This window comes from Nannospalax galili, unplaced genomic scaffold, assembly GCF_000622305.1.
Source record: "Nannospalax galili isolate Female #2095 unplaced genomic scaffold, S.galili_v1.0 scaffold283, whole genome shotgun sequence".
Taxonomy (NCBI): Eukaryota; Metazoa; Chordata; class Mammalia; order Rodentia; family Spalacidae; genus Nannospalax; species Nannospalax galili.
Window position 1 is genome coordinate 134570 of NW_008350535.1, and position 17700 is coordinate 152269.

Consider the following 17700-nt stretch of genomic DNA (forward strand, 5'->3'; position numbering starts at 1 on the left):
ATAAAAATAAAAATATTTTAAAAAAATTAAAAAACAAAAACTAAAAAAATATTTTTATCAGATTCTTCATTTAAAAAGTGAAAAAAGCCCCGGGTGTGGTGGCACACACCTTTAGTTCCTGTACTTGGGAGGCAGAGGCAGGTGTATCTCTATGAGTTTAAGGTCAGCCTGGTCTACATAGGGAGTTCCAGGTCAGCTGGGGCTACAGGGAGACCCTGTCTCAAAAAGAGAATGAAAAAAAGTGAAAATTTACACTTTAAATTGACAGATTACAAAGTTCTACGATCCTTAACTTTTGGTTCTACTCTGATTTCCTTCAGCTAAAAATTTTAGAGCGCTCCAAAGTTTATTTAATAAATCTGAAATGAGCTCTTGGCAGATGCAGGAACTTTGATGCATTTTATGAGAAAGAATAGTACAGGACCAGAGCATCTGGTCTAGTTTGTTTCTCCATTACGGTGACAAAACACTCTGACAAATACCAACCTGGAGAAAGGGTTTACTCGGCTTACATCTTCCAGGTCACAGTTCATCACTGATGGAACCCAAGGTAGGAACTCAGGGCAGGAACCTGGAGGCGGGAGCTGAAGCACAGGCCATGGAGGAACACTGCTTACTGGCTTGCTCCTCCGGCATCCATATCTCAAATACATTACTGTGGTAGCAGCATTTGCTGCCATTGTTTTCCTGGGTTATTTTGTTTTGTTTTGTTTTTTGAGATAGGGTCTCACTTTGTAGCCTAGGCTAGCTCAAACTTGTGGTGATCCTTCTCAGCTTCCTGAGTCCACATTACAAGCATGAACCACCACATGCAGCAAGATGGTGCATTCTAATGCATCTGTGATTAACAAAGTACAGGGACTGAGGGGTTGGCTCTCTTGATAAAAAAACACATGAGGAGCAGAGTTCCAGACCCCAGAGTAGGTGAGACCCAGGTAGGTGAGGTGGTCTTATCTTCAATCCCAATACTCAGAGACAGAGACAGGGATCCCTGGGACGAGCTGACTAGCTAGCTGAATCATCAGACTCTGATGGATTCAGCAAGACTTTCCTCTAGTAAATAACATGGAGAGCATCAAATAAGGCTACCTGACATCAGCCTTTGACCTCCACATGCACTTGTACTCTCTCCAACATGTGTCCACACATGTGAACATGCATACACACACACCAAACATACATCCACATACCAGAAATATAGCAATATGCAAAAAAAAAAAAACCACCCCAAAACCAAAAGAACCAAACCAAACCAACCAAACAAAAAACCCAAGTACATCTCTAAAAGCTTTATTCTTTCAAGTTTTTTTGTTTTTTGAGACAGAGTCTCTCTGTAGTCACAGTTGGCCTGGAAGTCACTGTGTAGACCAGGCTGCCCTCGATCTCACAGAGATCCACCTGTCTCTGCCTCCTTTGTGCTGGGATTAAAGGTATGCGCCACCACATCTGTGGATAACATCCCTTTTGTTTTGACCTTTATTTTTCTCTGTACAAAACAGTTTTAGAACTGGAGAGATGGTTCAGAGGTAAACAGTACTTGTTGCTCTTACAGAGGACCCTGGGTTCAGTTCTGGGCACCCACATGGTAGCTCACAACTATCTGTATCTCCTGTTCCAGAGGATCTATCGCCCTCTTCTGGCTTCTTTGGGTATTGCATGTACATGATACACATACATATAGGCAAAGCACTCATATGCATAAGAAAAATCTTTTTAAAAAATATACTTTTGCCAGGAGTGGTGGCACACGCCTTTAATCCAGGTACTTGGGAGGCAGAGGCAGGTAGATCTCTGTGAGTTCAAGGCCAGCCTGGTCTATATAGTGAGTTCCAGGCCAGCTGGGGCTGCAGGGAGACACTATCTCAAAAAGACCAAGAAAAAAAAAGAAAAGAAAAGAAAAAAAAAAAGACTGGTATACGAATTCACCAAGAAGCAGTTACATTCAGAGTTGTACGTGTGTGCTGACACCTTTTCTTACTACAATCAGATTTACGGTTTGCAAAAGTCCATAGGGCAGCACATAGGGATCCAATTGCTTTGTGCAGAGTTGTGTTGATAATTACTACTACCCATTTTGACCAGTCTTCCAGATCTTCTGCCAGCTCAAGGATGGCTCCCTTAACTGACCCTTTGTCCTTTTTTGGAAGAAGCCAGTCAGTAGCAGATGCAGTGGAGTGTGTGTGGGTGTGGGGAGGGTGGGGGTGGGGGGAATGAGGTGATCTCTGTAGTTATCTATTCATTTTAAAAGGCGAAGAGGAAAGTGAATAAAGCAAAAAGGAAAGGTGGGGGTAGGAGAAGCTGGAGGGGGCTGGGGGGGTGCGACACAAAGGGAGAGCTTGAAGGTGAAGGAATTTCAATGGGATCTTTATTTGTTTGCTTCTAGGAAGATCTACTTTGCAAATGTAATTCCCTCACAACAGGATGGTGCCTGGTCAAACAGAACTGAAAGCAAAAGCATTTGAGGAAACTGTGGGACCAGAATGAGGAGCTCTAGGAAACAACTTGTATTTTAGGAATGCTCAGGGGGTCTCACACTTCAGCATGATAGGATGGTTAACACGGCCCCGTTTCCTCTGAGGGCAATGTAGTGTTATCGTCTCTCAAAATAAAACAGACAAAGGTAACCCTCTTCCCTTTCAGAGATGTAAGAGATTCTAATGACTCTCTGACCTATTTCTCTGACTTTTTTTTTTTTTAGTCTCATTTTTTTAAAAATATGAGGCAGAATTTATATAGGGTAGAAAGAGTATTTCACCAGCATTCAGGAGGCAGAAACAGGGAGATCTTTAGGATCAGAGAGTTCTAGGTCAGCCAGGGCTACACAGTGAGATTCTGTCTCAAAAAAAGAATTTCAAGCAGAATTACTAAGGAAGTGGTGGCTCTTTCCTTTGGACTTTGGAGCCCCCCCCCTCCAGTAAAGATCTCATATTTCTTTACTTTTGGTGAATGTCCCACTTTTAGACACTTGTAGTATAACTCTAGTCAGAGAAGGCCTGTGTGAGACAAGAACCTGGACCCTGGTAGAATAAAATTGGCAGGAACCTGGACACTGTGCATGCTTTGATAATCCCAGATACTCAGGAGGCTGAGGCAGGAGACTGACTTGAATTCAGAAGTTCATTTAGAGTCAGCCTGCCATAGTAAGATCGATTCTCTCTCTCTCTCTCTCTCTCTCTCTCTCTCTCTCTCTCGCTCTCTCCCCCCCGCCACCAAATGGAATTATTCTTGCTGAGGAAGACTTCCATGCCCCATAAATATTCTTTAGAAGGCAGCACTTTCTTGCTTTGGAATGTGACTAATAACACATAGTTTTTTCCCAAGTGACTGATGCCTGTATCTCTTTTTTTCTTCATATGTTGCATATTTTGAGCCTTGTCACTAAATCAGAAAGCATTAGTTTCCTGTGAGAAGGTTGCTATTTATTTTCCAGTGGAAATCAAGTCAGAGAAAAGCCCTGGAATCTCCACCTCCCACCATCTGTGGCAGCTGGTCCCAGGCGGCCGCGACGGTCACCCACAGGCTGGTGCGCACATGTGGTATAGAAGATGCTCCATGCATGTCGATTACAGTGACATTTTGCATATGCAGCGGGAACATCATCTGCATGTTTCACATGGGAATGGAATTTGGTTTTTTGAAAAGAATTCCCATATCTTCTCCTGTATCTCTTTTTATCCCCACCGCCTGCTTTTCATTTATGTTAATTCTTAGCTATCCCATTTTATTTCAATAAAGACAAGGTAATGGAATATTGAGGAGTCCTAAAATCTCAAATCAGAAAGATTTGGGTACAAATTTTAGCTCTACCACATTAGCAATGCCTTTAAGTTTCTCCTCTGTAAGTGTATGCACAATGTGATGGGGAAGGGATGAAGGAAAAAAAAGCATCTAGGGTGCTCAGTGCCTAGGGCTCCTGGGCTAAGTGCTTGCTCTGTTTCTCAATGGTAGTCCTACCACACTTTAAATGCAGATTGAAGGGCTGGGTGGTAGAGCACTTGTCTGCATGCTCAAAGTCATCAACTCAATCCCCAGTACTTGGGGATAAAAATTAAGTTTGAGGGTAGAGAGATGGCTCAGTGGTTAAGGGCACATGCTGCTCTTCCAGAGGACCTGAGTTTGGCTCCCAGCACCCATGTTGGGCAGCTCTCAACCTCCTATAACTGAAGCTCCAGGGGATCCAATGTCCTCTTTGCCCTCTTCTGGCTTCTGAGGACACCTGTACGCAGAGGCTCATACCCCCATATAGACACACATACATGCACACAAATAAAAATGATAAATATAAATCTTGAAAAAAATTAAGGTTGAGCCAGGCGTGGTGGCGCACGCTTTTAATCCCAGCACTTGGGAGGCAGAGGCAGGCAGATCTTTGTGAGTTCGAGGCCAGCCTGGTCTACATAGTGAGTTCCAGGACAGCTGGGGCTACAGAGAGACCCTGTCTCAAAAAGACAAAAAAAAGAAAAAAATTAAGGTTGAGATTAACAACTGATGACACACAGCCTATGTGCGATTTTTCAAAATTATTTGATTTGGGGGCTGGAGAGATGGCTCAGTGACTGTTCTCGCAAAAGACCCGGGTTTGAATCCCAGCACCCACATGGCAGCTAACAACTGTTCATAACTCCAGTTCCAGGGGATCCGACAGCCTCTTCTGTCCTCCGTGGGCATTGCACGACACGGGTGCCCTTACCTACATGCAGGCATAACATGCATACACATAAAAATAATAAATAAAATTTAAAAAATAGTTATTTGATTATGTGTGTGTGTGTGTGTGTGTGTGTGTGTGTGTGTGTGTGTGTGTGTGTGTGCGTGCGCGCCACAGTGGATGTGTGGAGGTCAGAGGACAGCTTTTTTTTTTTAGCCTTTTTGAGACAGGGTCTTCCTGTAGCCCCAACTGGCCTTGGAACTCACTATGTAGACCAGGCTGTCCTTGAACTCACAAAGATCTGTCTGCCTCTGCCTCTTGAGTATTCGGATTAAAGGTGTGTACCACCACACATGGCCAGAGGACAACTTGTAACAGTCTGTTATCTCCTCCAACCTTGGGATCCTGGGATTGAAACTCAGGTTGTTAGGCTTGGTGGTGAGCGTCTTTACCCACTGAGCCCTTTCTCTGTTCTCTGTGCCTATGATCTTGCAGCGTAAAGAATTGCTTTATTCTTGTGGATATGGCCTTCTATTTCATTTCCTGCTGCCTGATTCACCTGGCCTGGTGTGAAGTGTGTGGGGAGAATAGAAAATTGTTGACAATTAGAGAAGGGAACAGAATGTATGAATCTTTATTTGGTGGCCAGCTCTAGGAAGACCTGGCATCAAAAACTGAATTAAGTACCTTAAGGTTTTCATGATCCCCGGGGTCCTTTATAGACTCCATACTTTGTAAATATCAACTAGTTATCTTTGTGTGTGTGTGTGTGTGTGTGTGCGTGTATGTGTGTGTGCGCATGTGTTTGGTGGTGTGCTCACTTGTGTGGTTACTTGGAGAGGACAGAGATTGACATCCTGATGTTTTCCTTTTATTTTAAAATGTTTATTTTGTTTATTTATTTTATGAGCGTTTTGCCTACATGTATGTAAGTACACCTCTGTATGCAGTGCCTGAGACCAGAAGAGGGCATCAGACTTTCTGGAACTGCAGTTAAGATGTTTGTTAGCCACCATATGGTTGCTGGGAATCTATCCTGGGTCCTCTGTAAGAGCAGCCAGTGCTCTTAACCTTTGAGCCATTTCTCTATCCCCCAAACCCCAAGATTTTCCTCATTTGCTTCTCCACATTATTTTTTTGAGGCAGGGACTGCCTCATTGAATCACTGAATCTGGAGCTTGCCATTTAGTTTAACTGGCTGGCCAATAAGCCCCAGGATCCACTGTATCTCTGCCCCTCTCAGACTCATGCTTCTGTGTCTGGCTTTTATGTGGGAGCAGGGCAAGCACTTTACCCACTGAATCATCTCCCCAGCCCTCAGGAGTGTCTTTAAGTGAAGTGTGTGGGAGCTTAGTCATCAGTGACTTCTTTCTCCTCAGCCCTCTGCTCCCAGAAGCACCCAGGTTCTGGCTCTTTCCAGTAATGACGGGAGGCGGTGTCTGCCTTCGCCACTTAGCAGGGATTTGACCGACCACAGCGAACAGAATCTCGGTTCCTGTATTTGCTCTGCCCTCTCCTTCAGTTGTCCCCTGAAGGAGTGACATTTATTGATGGACATAATCTGGACTAATGACTTTAAAAAAATATTTTATTTATTATTTCGGGGCTGGAGAGATGGCTCAGCGGTTAAAAACCCTGGCTGTTCTTGCAGAAGACCCGGGTTCGAATCCCAGCACCCACATGGCAGCTAACGGCTGTCTGTAACTCCAGTTCCAGGGGATCCGACAGCATCTTCTGTCCTCCGCGGGCATTGCATGACACGGGTGCACTTACCTACATGCAGGCAATACACGCATAAACATAAAATAAAAATAATTAAAAAAAATTTATTTATTATTTTTATTTTATGTGCATGCGTGTATTGCCTGTATGTATGTAGGTACACCTCTCATGCATGTCATGCAATGCCCTTGGAGGTCAGAAGAGGGCCTTGGAGCCTCTGGAACTCGAGTTACAGACAGTTATTAGCTGCCCTGTGTCTGCTGGGATTTGAAAATGGGTCCTCTGCAAGAGCAGTCAGAGCTCAACTGAATCATCTCTCCAGTCCAGGTACTAAATGACTTTTAATTAACCCCAGCAAAAGCATGCACTTGGGTTTGATGACAGGGTGTCTCCTTGGCAACCTCAGTTCTGTTTTCCACCTGAAGAGATAATGACTGTGTATAGGCTTGAGAATTAACTTAGCAAAGTGCTGCAAGTAGCAGACACACCCATTGCTCCCAGTGCAGACTGGGAGAGTTCTCCAGGACCCTGGATGAATGAGATACTAGGGATGGAAAGGTCAGGTGACCAGTTGAGATGAGAATGGAGCAGAACTTGAACTTCCCCAATTAAGCTGAAGAAACCATTTTGAATAAATTATCGGTGTGGTCTAAGAGGACAGAATGTGGGAAACAGGATTCCAGAGTCAGTTCTATTGGCACTGGATGAGGACACAGTCACTCCATCTGCACCACTTGAGGGCACAAGAAAGCTTTATCTGCACAGTTATGGGAGACATAGAGTTCTGACAGATAGCTAGGAAACCTAGTGTCCTTCTAGTTCATGTCCACTCTTTTTTTTTGTATTATTGAGACAGGGTCCCCCTGTAGCGTAGCCCCAGCCTGCCTGGAACTCACTATGTAGACCAGGCTGATGGAACTCAAAGAGATCTGCCTGCTTCTGCCTCCCAAGTGCTGGGATTAAAGGTGTGTGCCACCAATGCCTGACATTGTGCCCACTCTTAAAAAGTTATTTTAAGGGGCTGGAGAGATGGCTCAGTGGTTAAGAACACTTGCTGTTCTTCCAGAGGACCCAGGTTCAGTTCCCAGCATGGCAAACTGAACTACATGGCAACTAACAACTATCCATAACTCCAGTTCCAGGGAATACGACACCCTCTTATGTCCTCTGCAGGGCACTGTACATACATGCTACACTTACCTACATGTAGGCAATACACTCATACTCATAAAATGAAAATAAGATATTTTTACAAATTATTTTAAGAGTCAGACTTTTATTTTGTTCAGGGTAGTTGTAATGTTGGTGTAATAACAACTCTTCCATAAAAGTTGTTGTCCCAGAGCAGGAACACCCTGGGTCTCGCTATTAAGAATCAAAGTCAGAGCTGGGCGTGGTGGCTCACGCCTTTAATCCCAGCACTCAGGAGGCAGAGGCAGGTGGATCTCTGTGAGTTCAAAGCCAGCCTGGTCTACATAGTGAGTTCCAGGACAGCTGGGACTACAGGGAGACCCTGTCTCAAAAAGACCAAAAAAAAAAAAAAAAAAGAAAAAGAATGAAAGTCAGGGGGCACTGGAGAGATGGCTCAGTGATTAAGAGCCCTGGCTGCTCTTGCAGAGTTCAGTTCCCAGCACCCACATAGCAGCTAACAACCTTCTGTAACTCCAGTTCCAGGGGATCTGATGCCCTCTTCTGGCCTCTATGGGTATTGTACTATATGGGTAAAAACCTTTAAAGCTTCAAATTCTATTCCATTGTACAGATGTTACTTCTCTACTTCTTACAACCCATTTACTAAAAGTGCTAGCTAATACCTGTGGCTATTTCCAGTGTATAGACTCCCTTTGTGTAGAATGTCCTCATTCATAACATGTAATGGACATGTGGCAGAAGAAAGTCACATAGACATTCTCATATTTGAGTATCTCACTGAGCTCTTTTCAAAAAGTATGGCTATTTAGAATACCTGTTTACCAGCTAAAAAAATTGGGGCTGAAGAGATTTTGTGACCTTTCAAGGTCACAAGAATATGATACAAGTCTGACCCAGGGAGAAAACTAGGACTAGTACAGCGTTTCCTTGCAGGGTATGGGTTTGTCCTCACACCTCCAGGCTGCCGAGCACTTTTTTTCCTTGAGACAGGGTCTCACTGTGTAGCCCTGGCTGGCCTGGAACTTGCTAAGTAGACCAGGCTTGCCTTGAACTCAGAGATCTGCCTGCCTCTGCCTCCCAAGTGCTGGGATTAAAGGCAAGTGCTACCACGCTACACCCAGCTCACTTTGATTCTTTGTGTGTGTGTGTGTGTGTGTGTGTGTGTGTGTGTGTGTGTGCGTGTGTGTATGTAGCAGTGTATTGGATCCCCTTGAGCTGGAGTTACAGGTGATTGTGAGCCACCTGATGTGGGTTCTGGGAACCAAACTCAGGTCTCAGCAGCAAGCACTCTTAATGGCTGAGTTATCTCTTGGGCCTTCCCACCCCACTTTCAAAAGACTGTATTTATTTTTATTTTATGTGTATGAGTGTTTTGCCTGCATGTAAGTACACCATTTGTGTAGCTGGTGCCTGAGGATGAGGATGCCTGAAGAGGGACTCAGATCTCCTGGAACTGGAGTTAAGGGTAGATATGCACTGCCAGTAGGTGCTGGGTCCTCTAGAAGAGCAGTAAGTACTCTTAACTGCTGAGTCATCTCTCCAGGCCCTTTACAATTTACTTCTATTTTTAATTATGCATGTGAGTTTATGTGTGTGTGTGTGTGTGTGTGTGTGCGCGCGCACATGCATGCATGGGTGATGTGAGCACAGGTGCCTGAGGAAGTCAAAGGAGTTATTCCTGAAGACCTGGAGTTAAAGGCAATTGTGAGCAGCTCATCATGGTTGCTGGGAATTGAAGTTGGGTCTCTGGAAGAACAGTATGCTCTCTTAACTGCAGAGCCATCTTTTGAGCCCCAGTTTGTTGTTTTGAGACAAGGCTTCATTGTGTAGCCCAGGCTACTCTTGAACTTGTCTTCCTGCCTCAGCTCCTGAGGGGGATCATAGGTGAGCACTACCACAATTGCAATCCGAATCTGTCTTCATTCACTTTCTTGGTTTTCGAGACAGTCTCATGCAGTCCCAGTCTTGCCTTGAACTTGCTACATAGTCAAGGATGGCCTCGGACTCGAGCTCTTTCTGTCTTGATCTCCTGAGGGTCTAGATTACAGGTGTTTGGCACCAGCCTGACTTTGAATTTGAGTCTCACATATAAAGAAGCATGACTGACTGTAAGAGAAAACACCTGCCTATATGTGCCATATAGGTACATGTTTGGTTGGCTGGGTGGCTGTGCTGTGCTCTCCCTGAGTGGCTGGTTAGATGCTGGGCAATTGTGGACTCCTGCTTGTCTTCGCTGATGCAGCCAAACCTTCTGATTCCAGGCAGTTACTGATGAGATAAATTCCAGCATAGGAAATCCCACGCTTTTCATCATGATGGTTTTCAGGCCCATTACTGGTAATAATTTAAAATTGCTTGAATTCCTGGCCACGGGACTAGCTTCTGCTTTTCATTAGATGTTACAGAGCAGGTGCTGAGCTTGGTAGAGCCTTTAATGTCTTCTAGTCTCTGCAAAATCATACTTAAAAGTAAAATATTAAAATTTCTCCCCCTTTTCAAGAGCCATATTAGTGAAGGAGTTCAAATTTGATGACCTGTATTTTCCGTCACTCGGTTTGGATTTGAAAGACAAAATTCTCCTCTTCTAGTGGAGTAGTGACTGAAGATAAATGGGGAAAATTGCAAATGTGTGTTTGTATGTGGCTGTACAAAATTCCTGAGAGGTTTTTTTTTAAAACCATTCTGAGCTGTATGGAAGGAAAGGCTCTTCTGCTAGGGAGTGTTTGAAGTTAATAAATATGTGCCTAGGAGATGGGAGGTAATTACAAGACAAATGACTTGCATATCCGGTGGATTCATGGAGGGTTAAACTAAATATTTCAAGCTGTTATTTGGTTTGTTTACTTATGTTTATATGAGGTTAACAACTGTTCCCAGGTGTCTTCTGTTTAGCTGTTGGACCCATTTGAATTACTTTATGAGGAATATTAGAGTGAAGAGTCAGAGGGAGACAGGATCATTTGGGCTTCTCACACCAGGTGGAGATTCCTGTTTCTCATGTTCATTATGGTAGCAGTGATATAATGTGTGTGTGTGTGTGTGTGTGTGTGTGAAGATCACCATGGACATAAGCAAAATCTTGTGATTGCCTGATGGAATTGGTAAAACAAAGGAGCCAGGGGCTCCTCCCAAGCCCATGTGACCCCTGAGATACAGATCCTCAAATGACCTTAAGTGTAAATATATATTGATTTATTTGGGCCAACTGTATGGTCTTCAACACCCGAAAGTATAACCAAAGAGTAAAGTCATCAGCATATTTCTTTAAGAGTTCAAAGCATTACACTTCTCAGACATTAGGCTTAAGTCCATATAAAAAATTATTTAGGGGGCTGGAGAGATGGCTCAGCGGTTAAGAACACTGGTTGTTCTTGCAGGAGACCCGGGGTTTGAATCCCAGCACCCACACGGCAGCTAACAATTGTCGGTAACTCCAGTCCAGGGGATACGACAGCCTCTTTGGACCTCCACGGGTATTGCACTACATGGGTGCACTTACCTGCATGCAGGCAATACATGCACACACATAAAATTTTAAAAAATTAATTTAAAAAATTTATTTAGACAATATTTCTCATTGATGATTTTGTTCTGAATCAGAAAGTGCTGCTCAGATGTAAGACTTCAAATCTTGGTCTGCAATACTGTAGTGCCCACCTGTAGCTAAGGGAGACAATCTGCTATTCTAAAATGATGGCCAAATTTGTTTTGCATGCAATTTCTACAGGGTCATACAAGCCTGAAGTTGCAGGAATAAAGAGACAGCTGCTGCTAAAACAGATCTCTTACTTTTTTTTTTTTTTTTTTTTGGTCTTTTTGAGACACGGTCTCCCTGTAGTCCCAGCTGTCCTGGAACTCACTATGTAGACCAGGCTGGCCTTGAACTCACAGAGATCCACCTGCCTCTGCCTCCCGAGTGCTGGGATTAAAGGCGTGTGTCACCACTCGAGGCCTGATCTCTTACTTTTGAAGACTAATAACCTTATTTGTTCGTTTAGCCATGAACAGGTTTCTCCAGCACTCTGTACGTGGAGACAGGTGGATGGCTGTGAGATCGAGGTCAGCCTGGTCTACATACCGAGTTCTAGGCCAGCTGGGGGTTACATTGTGAGACCCTGTCTCACCCTCCTCAAACAATAACAAACAAAACAAAACAAAAACAAACAAACAACAAAGTAGGTTTTAAAATATACTAAGGAGCATAATCCACTTTGTTGAAAAACAAAATACATAAGAAATATATGTAGTATGTATGCATTATTTGGAAAAATATACCAAATTTTAGCAATATTTGACCTTTGGATGCTAAGAGTACAGACATAATATTTTCTCAGGTTTTTTTGTTTGTTTGTTTGTCTTTTTGAGACAGGGTCTCCCTGTAGCTCCAGCTGGCCTGGAACTCAAAGGCTGGCCTTGAACTCAGAAAGATCCACCTGCCTCTGCCTCCCAAGTGCTGGGATTAAAGGCATGCACCACCATGACCAGTTTTTCTCAGGTTTTAAATGTACTTTTAGCTTTTCCTTGTAAAATATATTTTGGTATGTAATAAAAAAAAATCAAAATGTAGCCTATGCAATAAAGCATACTGACTATCATGATAAGTTTTCTCTTTAGGAAGATGTTTCCAATTGTAGCCCTAGAAAATGGAGGCTGTGCCTATGCCTCATATAGATGCTTCTTTAAAAAAAAGAGGATTATGCTGGGCGTGGTGACACACGCCTTTAATCCCAGCACTTGGGAGGCAGAGGCAGGGGGAGTTTTCTGAGTTCAAGGCCAGCCTGGTCTACACAGTGAGTTCCAGGACAGCTGGGGCTACAGGGAGACCCTGTCTCAAAAAGACCAAAAGAAAAAAAAAAAAATGAAGTATATAAAGCCAGGTGTGGTGGCCTATGCATGTAATCCCAACTCTGGGAAATGGAGTCAGAGGATCAGAGGTTCAAGGTCATACCCCACTTGGTTGGGCTATGAGAGACCTTGTCTCAAGTCAGGCTTAGTGGCACACACCTCTAATCTCAGCACTCTGGAAACAGAGGCAGATGAATCTCTGAGATCAAGGCCAATCTGCTCTATATAGGGAGTTCCAGGGCAGCTGGGGCTACAGGGAGACCTTGTCTCAAAAAAAAAAGAGGATTTTATTTTTATTTCTCTGTGTGTATGATGTATGTGTGTGTGTTTGTGTGCATGACTGTGTGAGTGCAGGTGTTTGCATGCCACTGGTTGCCTGTGGAGGTCAGAGGACATATCAGCTATTGGTCCTCGCTGTCCAAATTGTCTGAGTCTGCAAGCTTCCAGGGACTCTGCTGTCTTGCCTTTCATCTTGCCGAAGGACACATGCCATTGCACCCAGTTTTATGTGGGCTCTGGAAATCCAAACTCAGTTCCTCATGCCTGTGTGGCTGGTGCTTTACTCACTGAGCCATCCCTGCAGCCCTTGTTTGTTTTTTGTTTTTTTGAGACAGGGTTTCACTGACTTTGAACTCACAGCTGCCTCTGCCTCCAGGGTGCTACCAGCTTGCATTTTTTTCTTTACTTGGCCCTTCAAACTCTGCTCTTCCCATTCATTAAATGGGAACAGTCATTTCCAAACTGTGAGATCAGTAGCTTGTGCTGCGGCTCTGCTCTGAAAGTTGTTCAGTGCCTTTTCCCTCTGCCTTTATTTAATTCTTAATTCTTGTTGATTTTTTTTTTGGGGGGGGGTCTTTTTGAGGACAGGGTCTCCCTGTAGCCCCTTGTATTTTGGGTTTTTAAAAATAAATTTTATTTATTATTTTTTATTTTATGTGTGTGCTGGATAGCTTTAGTGTCAACTTGACACACCTGGGTTGAGGGAGCCTCAATTGGGGGATTGCCTCTATCTGACTGGCCTGTGGCCGTGTCTGAGGGGTATCTTCTTGAGTGATGTGGGAGGGCCCAGCCCACTGTGGGTGATGCCATGCCTGGGCAGGTGGGCTTGTGTTGCATAAGAAAGCAGGCTGAGCAGAGGCCAGGGGAGCAAGCCAGTAAGCAGCGTTCCTCCATGGCCTGTGCTCCAGCTCCTGCCTCCAGGTTCCTGCCCTGAGTTCCTACCTTGGGCTCCCTGATGAACTGCATGCGACCCGGGAGATGTAAGACAAATAAACCCTTTCCTCCCCAAGTTGGTACTGGTCAGAGTGTTTTATTACAGCAATGAAGAACAAACTAGGACAATGTGTATTAGTGTATTGCCTTCATACCCCTGTCGTGCAATGCCTGAGGAATTCAGAAGAGGGCATGAGATCCCCTGGAACTGGAGTTACATATGGTTGTTAGTCACAATGTGGGTGCTGGGAATTGAACCCAGGTCCTCTGCAAGAGGAACCAGTGCTCTTAGCTCCTGAGCTATCTCTCCAGCCCCCTAATTCTTGTTTTGTTTTGAGACAGGGTCTCATTCTGTAGACCAGGCTGGCCTTGAACTCATAAAGGTCTGTCTGCTTCTGCCTCCTGAGTGCTGGGATTAAACGTTGTGTACCACTACACCACCACAACCTGCTTTTTTTTTTTTTTGAGTCAGGGTCTCCCTGTAGCCCCAACTGGCCTGGTACCCACTATGTAGACCAGGCTAGCCTTAAACTCACAGAGATCCACCTACCTCTGCCTCCTGAGTGCTGAACTAAAGGTGTGTGCCATCATGCTTGGCTAACCTACTTTTTAAAAAAAATGTTGATACAGGCTCATGTATTCCAGTCTGGCATGGAATTTTCTACATAGCCAAGGGTGACCTTGAATTTCTGATCCTCTAGCCTTCACCTCCTCCAGGTTTTGCAGTGCTAGAGATGGAATCCAGGGCTTTGTACATGCTAGGCAAGTATTCTACCAGTTGAGCTACACCCCCAGCTCTTTGTATTTTATTTTTATTACTATGACACTATCATAATCACCTGAACAAATAGACTGACTCCCAAATTAAGTTTTTAAGAGTGGACTGGAACTTGGTGGACAGGGGTTTCCTTAGTTATCTATTACAACCATCTGTCTCCCAGCGCTGTGCAGATAGATCTCTCTTGTCCCCTCAACCTGTGCAGATGGAGCTGACTCTGGAACCCTGTGTCTCTTACTATGTCCCCCATGAGGCCACACCTATAATTTATTCAAAGTGGTTTCTCCAGCTTCATTGGTAAGTACAAGTTCAAATTCAGCTCTGCTCTTATCTCAATAGACCATCCAATCTTTCCATCCCTAGGGTGTCATTCATCCAAGGTCACGTGTTCTTTCCAGTCTCCACTATGTCCAAAGGAGCCGAGAGGGTACCTGTCTTGTTATGTTAATTCTCAAACACAGCCACAATCATTCATTATCTTTCTGGGTAGAGTAGCAAACTGTGGTTGCCATGGAGATGTCCCAAGATGCCAAGTCATCAGACCCAAGAGCACTTGGTTTTGCTGGGGTTAATTAAAAGTCATTACTCCAGATCATGTCCATTAATAGAAGTCATTCCCATAGTCACTGATAAGGAAATTAATATTTGGCCAGGTGTGGTGGTGCACACCTGTAGTCCCAGACCTCGGGAGGCAGAGGCAGGTGGATTTCTGTGAGTTCAAGGCCAGCCTTGTCTATTTAGTGAGTTCCAGGCTAGCTGGGGCTATAGGGAAACCCTGTTTCAAAAGGCCAAAAAGAAAAAAAAAAAGCATATTAATATTTCAGTCTGGGTGCGGTGGCTCAAACCTGTAATCTCAGCACTTAGGAGGTAGAGTCTGGGCAATCAGTTCAAGGTCATATGCTGAGTTAGAGGCTATCCTGGGCTACATGAGATCCTATCTGAAAAATAAACACTTAGCTAGTCCTGGGGTAAGATTCAGTGGTGACTAAAGGCCCACATGGTTTAGTAATCTGTAATTCATGGCCCAGACATTCTAAGGTTATAGGCTAGATTGATGCTCTAACTAAATAGACTTGAAGTCTCGTAGCTGAAAGGATTTGCAGGTGGAGTCTAACTTAACTGCCTTATCTTACAGAGGACGTAAGTCAAGTCCAGAAAGCTTTAGTGATTTGCCCTCATCATATCGCATTGTACCTCATAGCATAGCTATGAACTCCCTTCCCGGGCTTTATCTGTGGACATTCATCTTGCTGCTGAACACTTGAATATGTGTAGACAAGCTTTTTTTTTTTTGAGATAAGTTTCCACTATGTAGCTAAGGTGGACCTTACAATGTAGCTCAAACTTGTGGCTCTCCTCCTGCCTCTACTTTTGGAGTGCTGGCATTACAACTGTGAGCTACCATGAACTACCCTACACGAGAATTACTTTGTCTTTTTGTTTTTATTTTTGAGACAGGGTCTCCCTGTAGCCCCAGCTGGGCTGGAACTCACTATGCAGACCAGGCTGGCCTCTTTCTCACAGAGATCCTCCTGCCTCTGCTTTCTGGAGTCCTGAAATTAAAGGCGTGCATCACCACACCCTGGCTATTTTATCTTTTTAAAAAGAATGATTTATTTTTATTTGTACAAGTGTTTGGATTGCCAGTATGTATACTGTTTGTGTGTGGTGCCCTTGAAGGCTGGAAGAGCATGACCGCCACCATGGAAGTGCTGGGAGTGGAACCTAGGTCTTCTGGAAGAACAGCTGAGGTTCAACCCCTGAGACACCTCTCCAGCCCCTATTTTGTCTTTTTGAATAAGTGGAGTCTTGTGAATTGTTTGCATGCTTGAGTTTAATGGCACTTTTAACTTTGAGGCATCCATGGTCATCTGGTCTTTGTAGTTTGTCATTTATGTAGTTTTTATGATTTCATTTGGGAATGAGATAAGCCCTTTATCTTCAAAGCCCCTCAGAAATGCTGATTATTATTTTATTTTTTGGCCTTTTTGAAGCAGGGTCTCCTTGTAGCCCCAGCTGGCCTGGAACTACGTAGACCAGGCTGGCTTTGAACCCACAGAGATTCGCCTGCCTCCGCCTCCCAAGTGCTGGCATGACAGGCATGCACCAAAGTGCCGACTGCAGGCCGAACCTAGCCTCATCCTTATTTTTGTGCAATCCATGGGCTTCTAATGATTTTTAGTTTAGTTTTTATTTTTGTTCTCCCTTTCCCTCCCTCTGTCATAGAGCATGTGGGTTCCAGAGATCAAACTCTGATCTTCAGTCTAGAAGGCAATTGCTTTTATCCGCTGAGCCATCTCATCAGCCTCAATTCTTCGTTTTTAAATAGTTGAAATTAAAGGGCTGGGGATGTGGTTCAGTGATAGAGTGCTTGCCAGGACACAGGCACATTCATTCTTTTTTTTTTAAATTTTTATTTTGTGTGTATGTGTGTATTGCCTGCATGTAGGTAAGTGTACCCATGTTGTGCAATGCCCGTGGAGGACAGACGAGGCTGTTGGGTCCCCTGGAACTGGAGTTTCGGACAGTTGTTAGCGGCCATGTGGGTGCTGGGATTCGAACCCGGGTCTTCTGCAAGAACAGTGTTCTTAACCACTGAGCAATCTCTCTAGCCCAGGTACATTCATTCTTTCCTGCTTTCTTCACACAATAACGAAGATGAGTAGTTGCCACAAACAAAATTTGACTCCTTATCTGTCTGGTCCTTTTAAGAAAAAGTTTACTCATTCCTGTATTATGGTAAAAAGTTATCCTTTACTCTGATTCTCAAGATATTTAGGTAGGTATTTAATAAGAACCAGTGATTTGGGGGCTGGAGAGATGGCTCAGTCGTTAAGAACACTGGTTGTTCTTGCAGAAGACTCAGGTTCAAATCCCAGCACCCACAAGGCAGCTAACAACTGTGTAACTCCAGTTCCAGGGGATCCGACAGCCTCTTCTGTCCTAGGAGGGCATTGCAGGACATGGGTGCACTTACCTACATGCAGGCAACACACACATACACATAAAATAAAAATAATAAATAAAAATTTAAAAAAAAGAACGAATGATTTTAATATCTTTGAAGAGGGAACCAAAGCTGAATTGCAAATAATCCAAAATTGTGCAGTTTTTTTCTTCCTTTCTCTTCCCCCTCAATAGTGAGTTTAATGTCTATATATTGCTTTCCTCAAAAAATTAAAGCTAACCGGCTTTCCTCAAAAAATTAAAGATAACCGGGTGTGGTGGCGCGCGGCTTTAATCCCAGCACTTGGGAAGCAGAAGCAGGCAGATCCCTGTGAGTTCAAGGCTGGCCTGGTTTACATAGTGAGTTCCAGGACAGCTGGAGCTACAGGGAGACCCT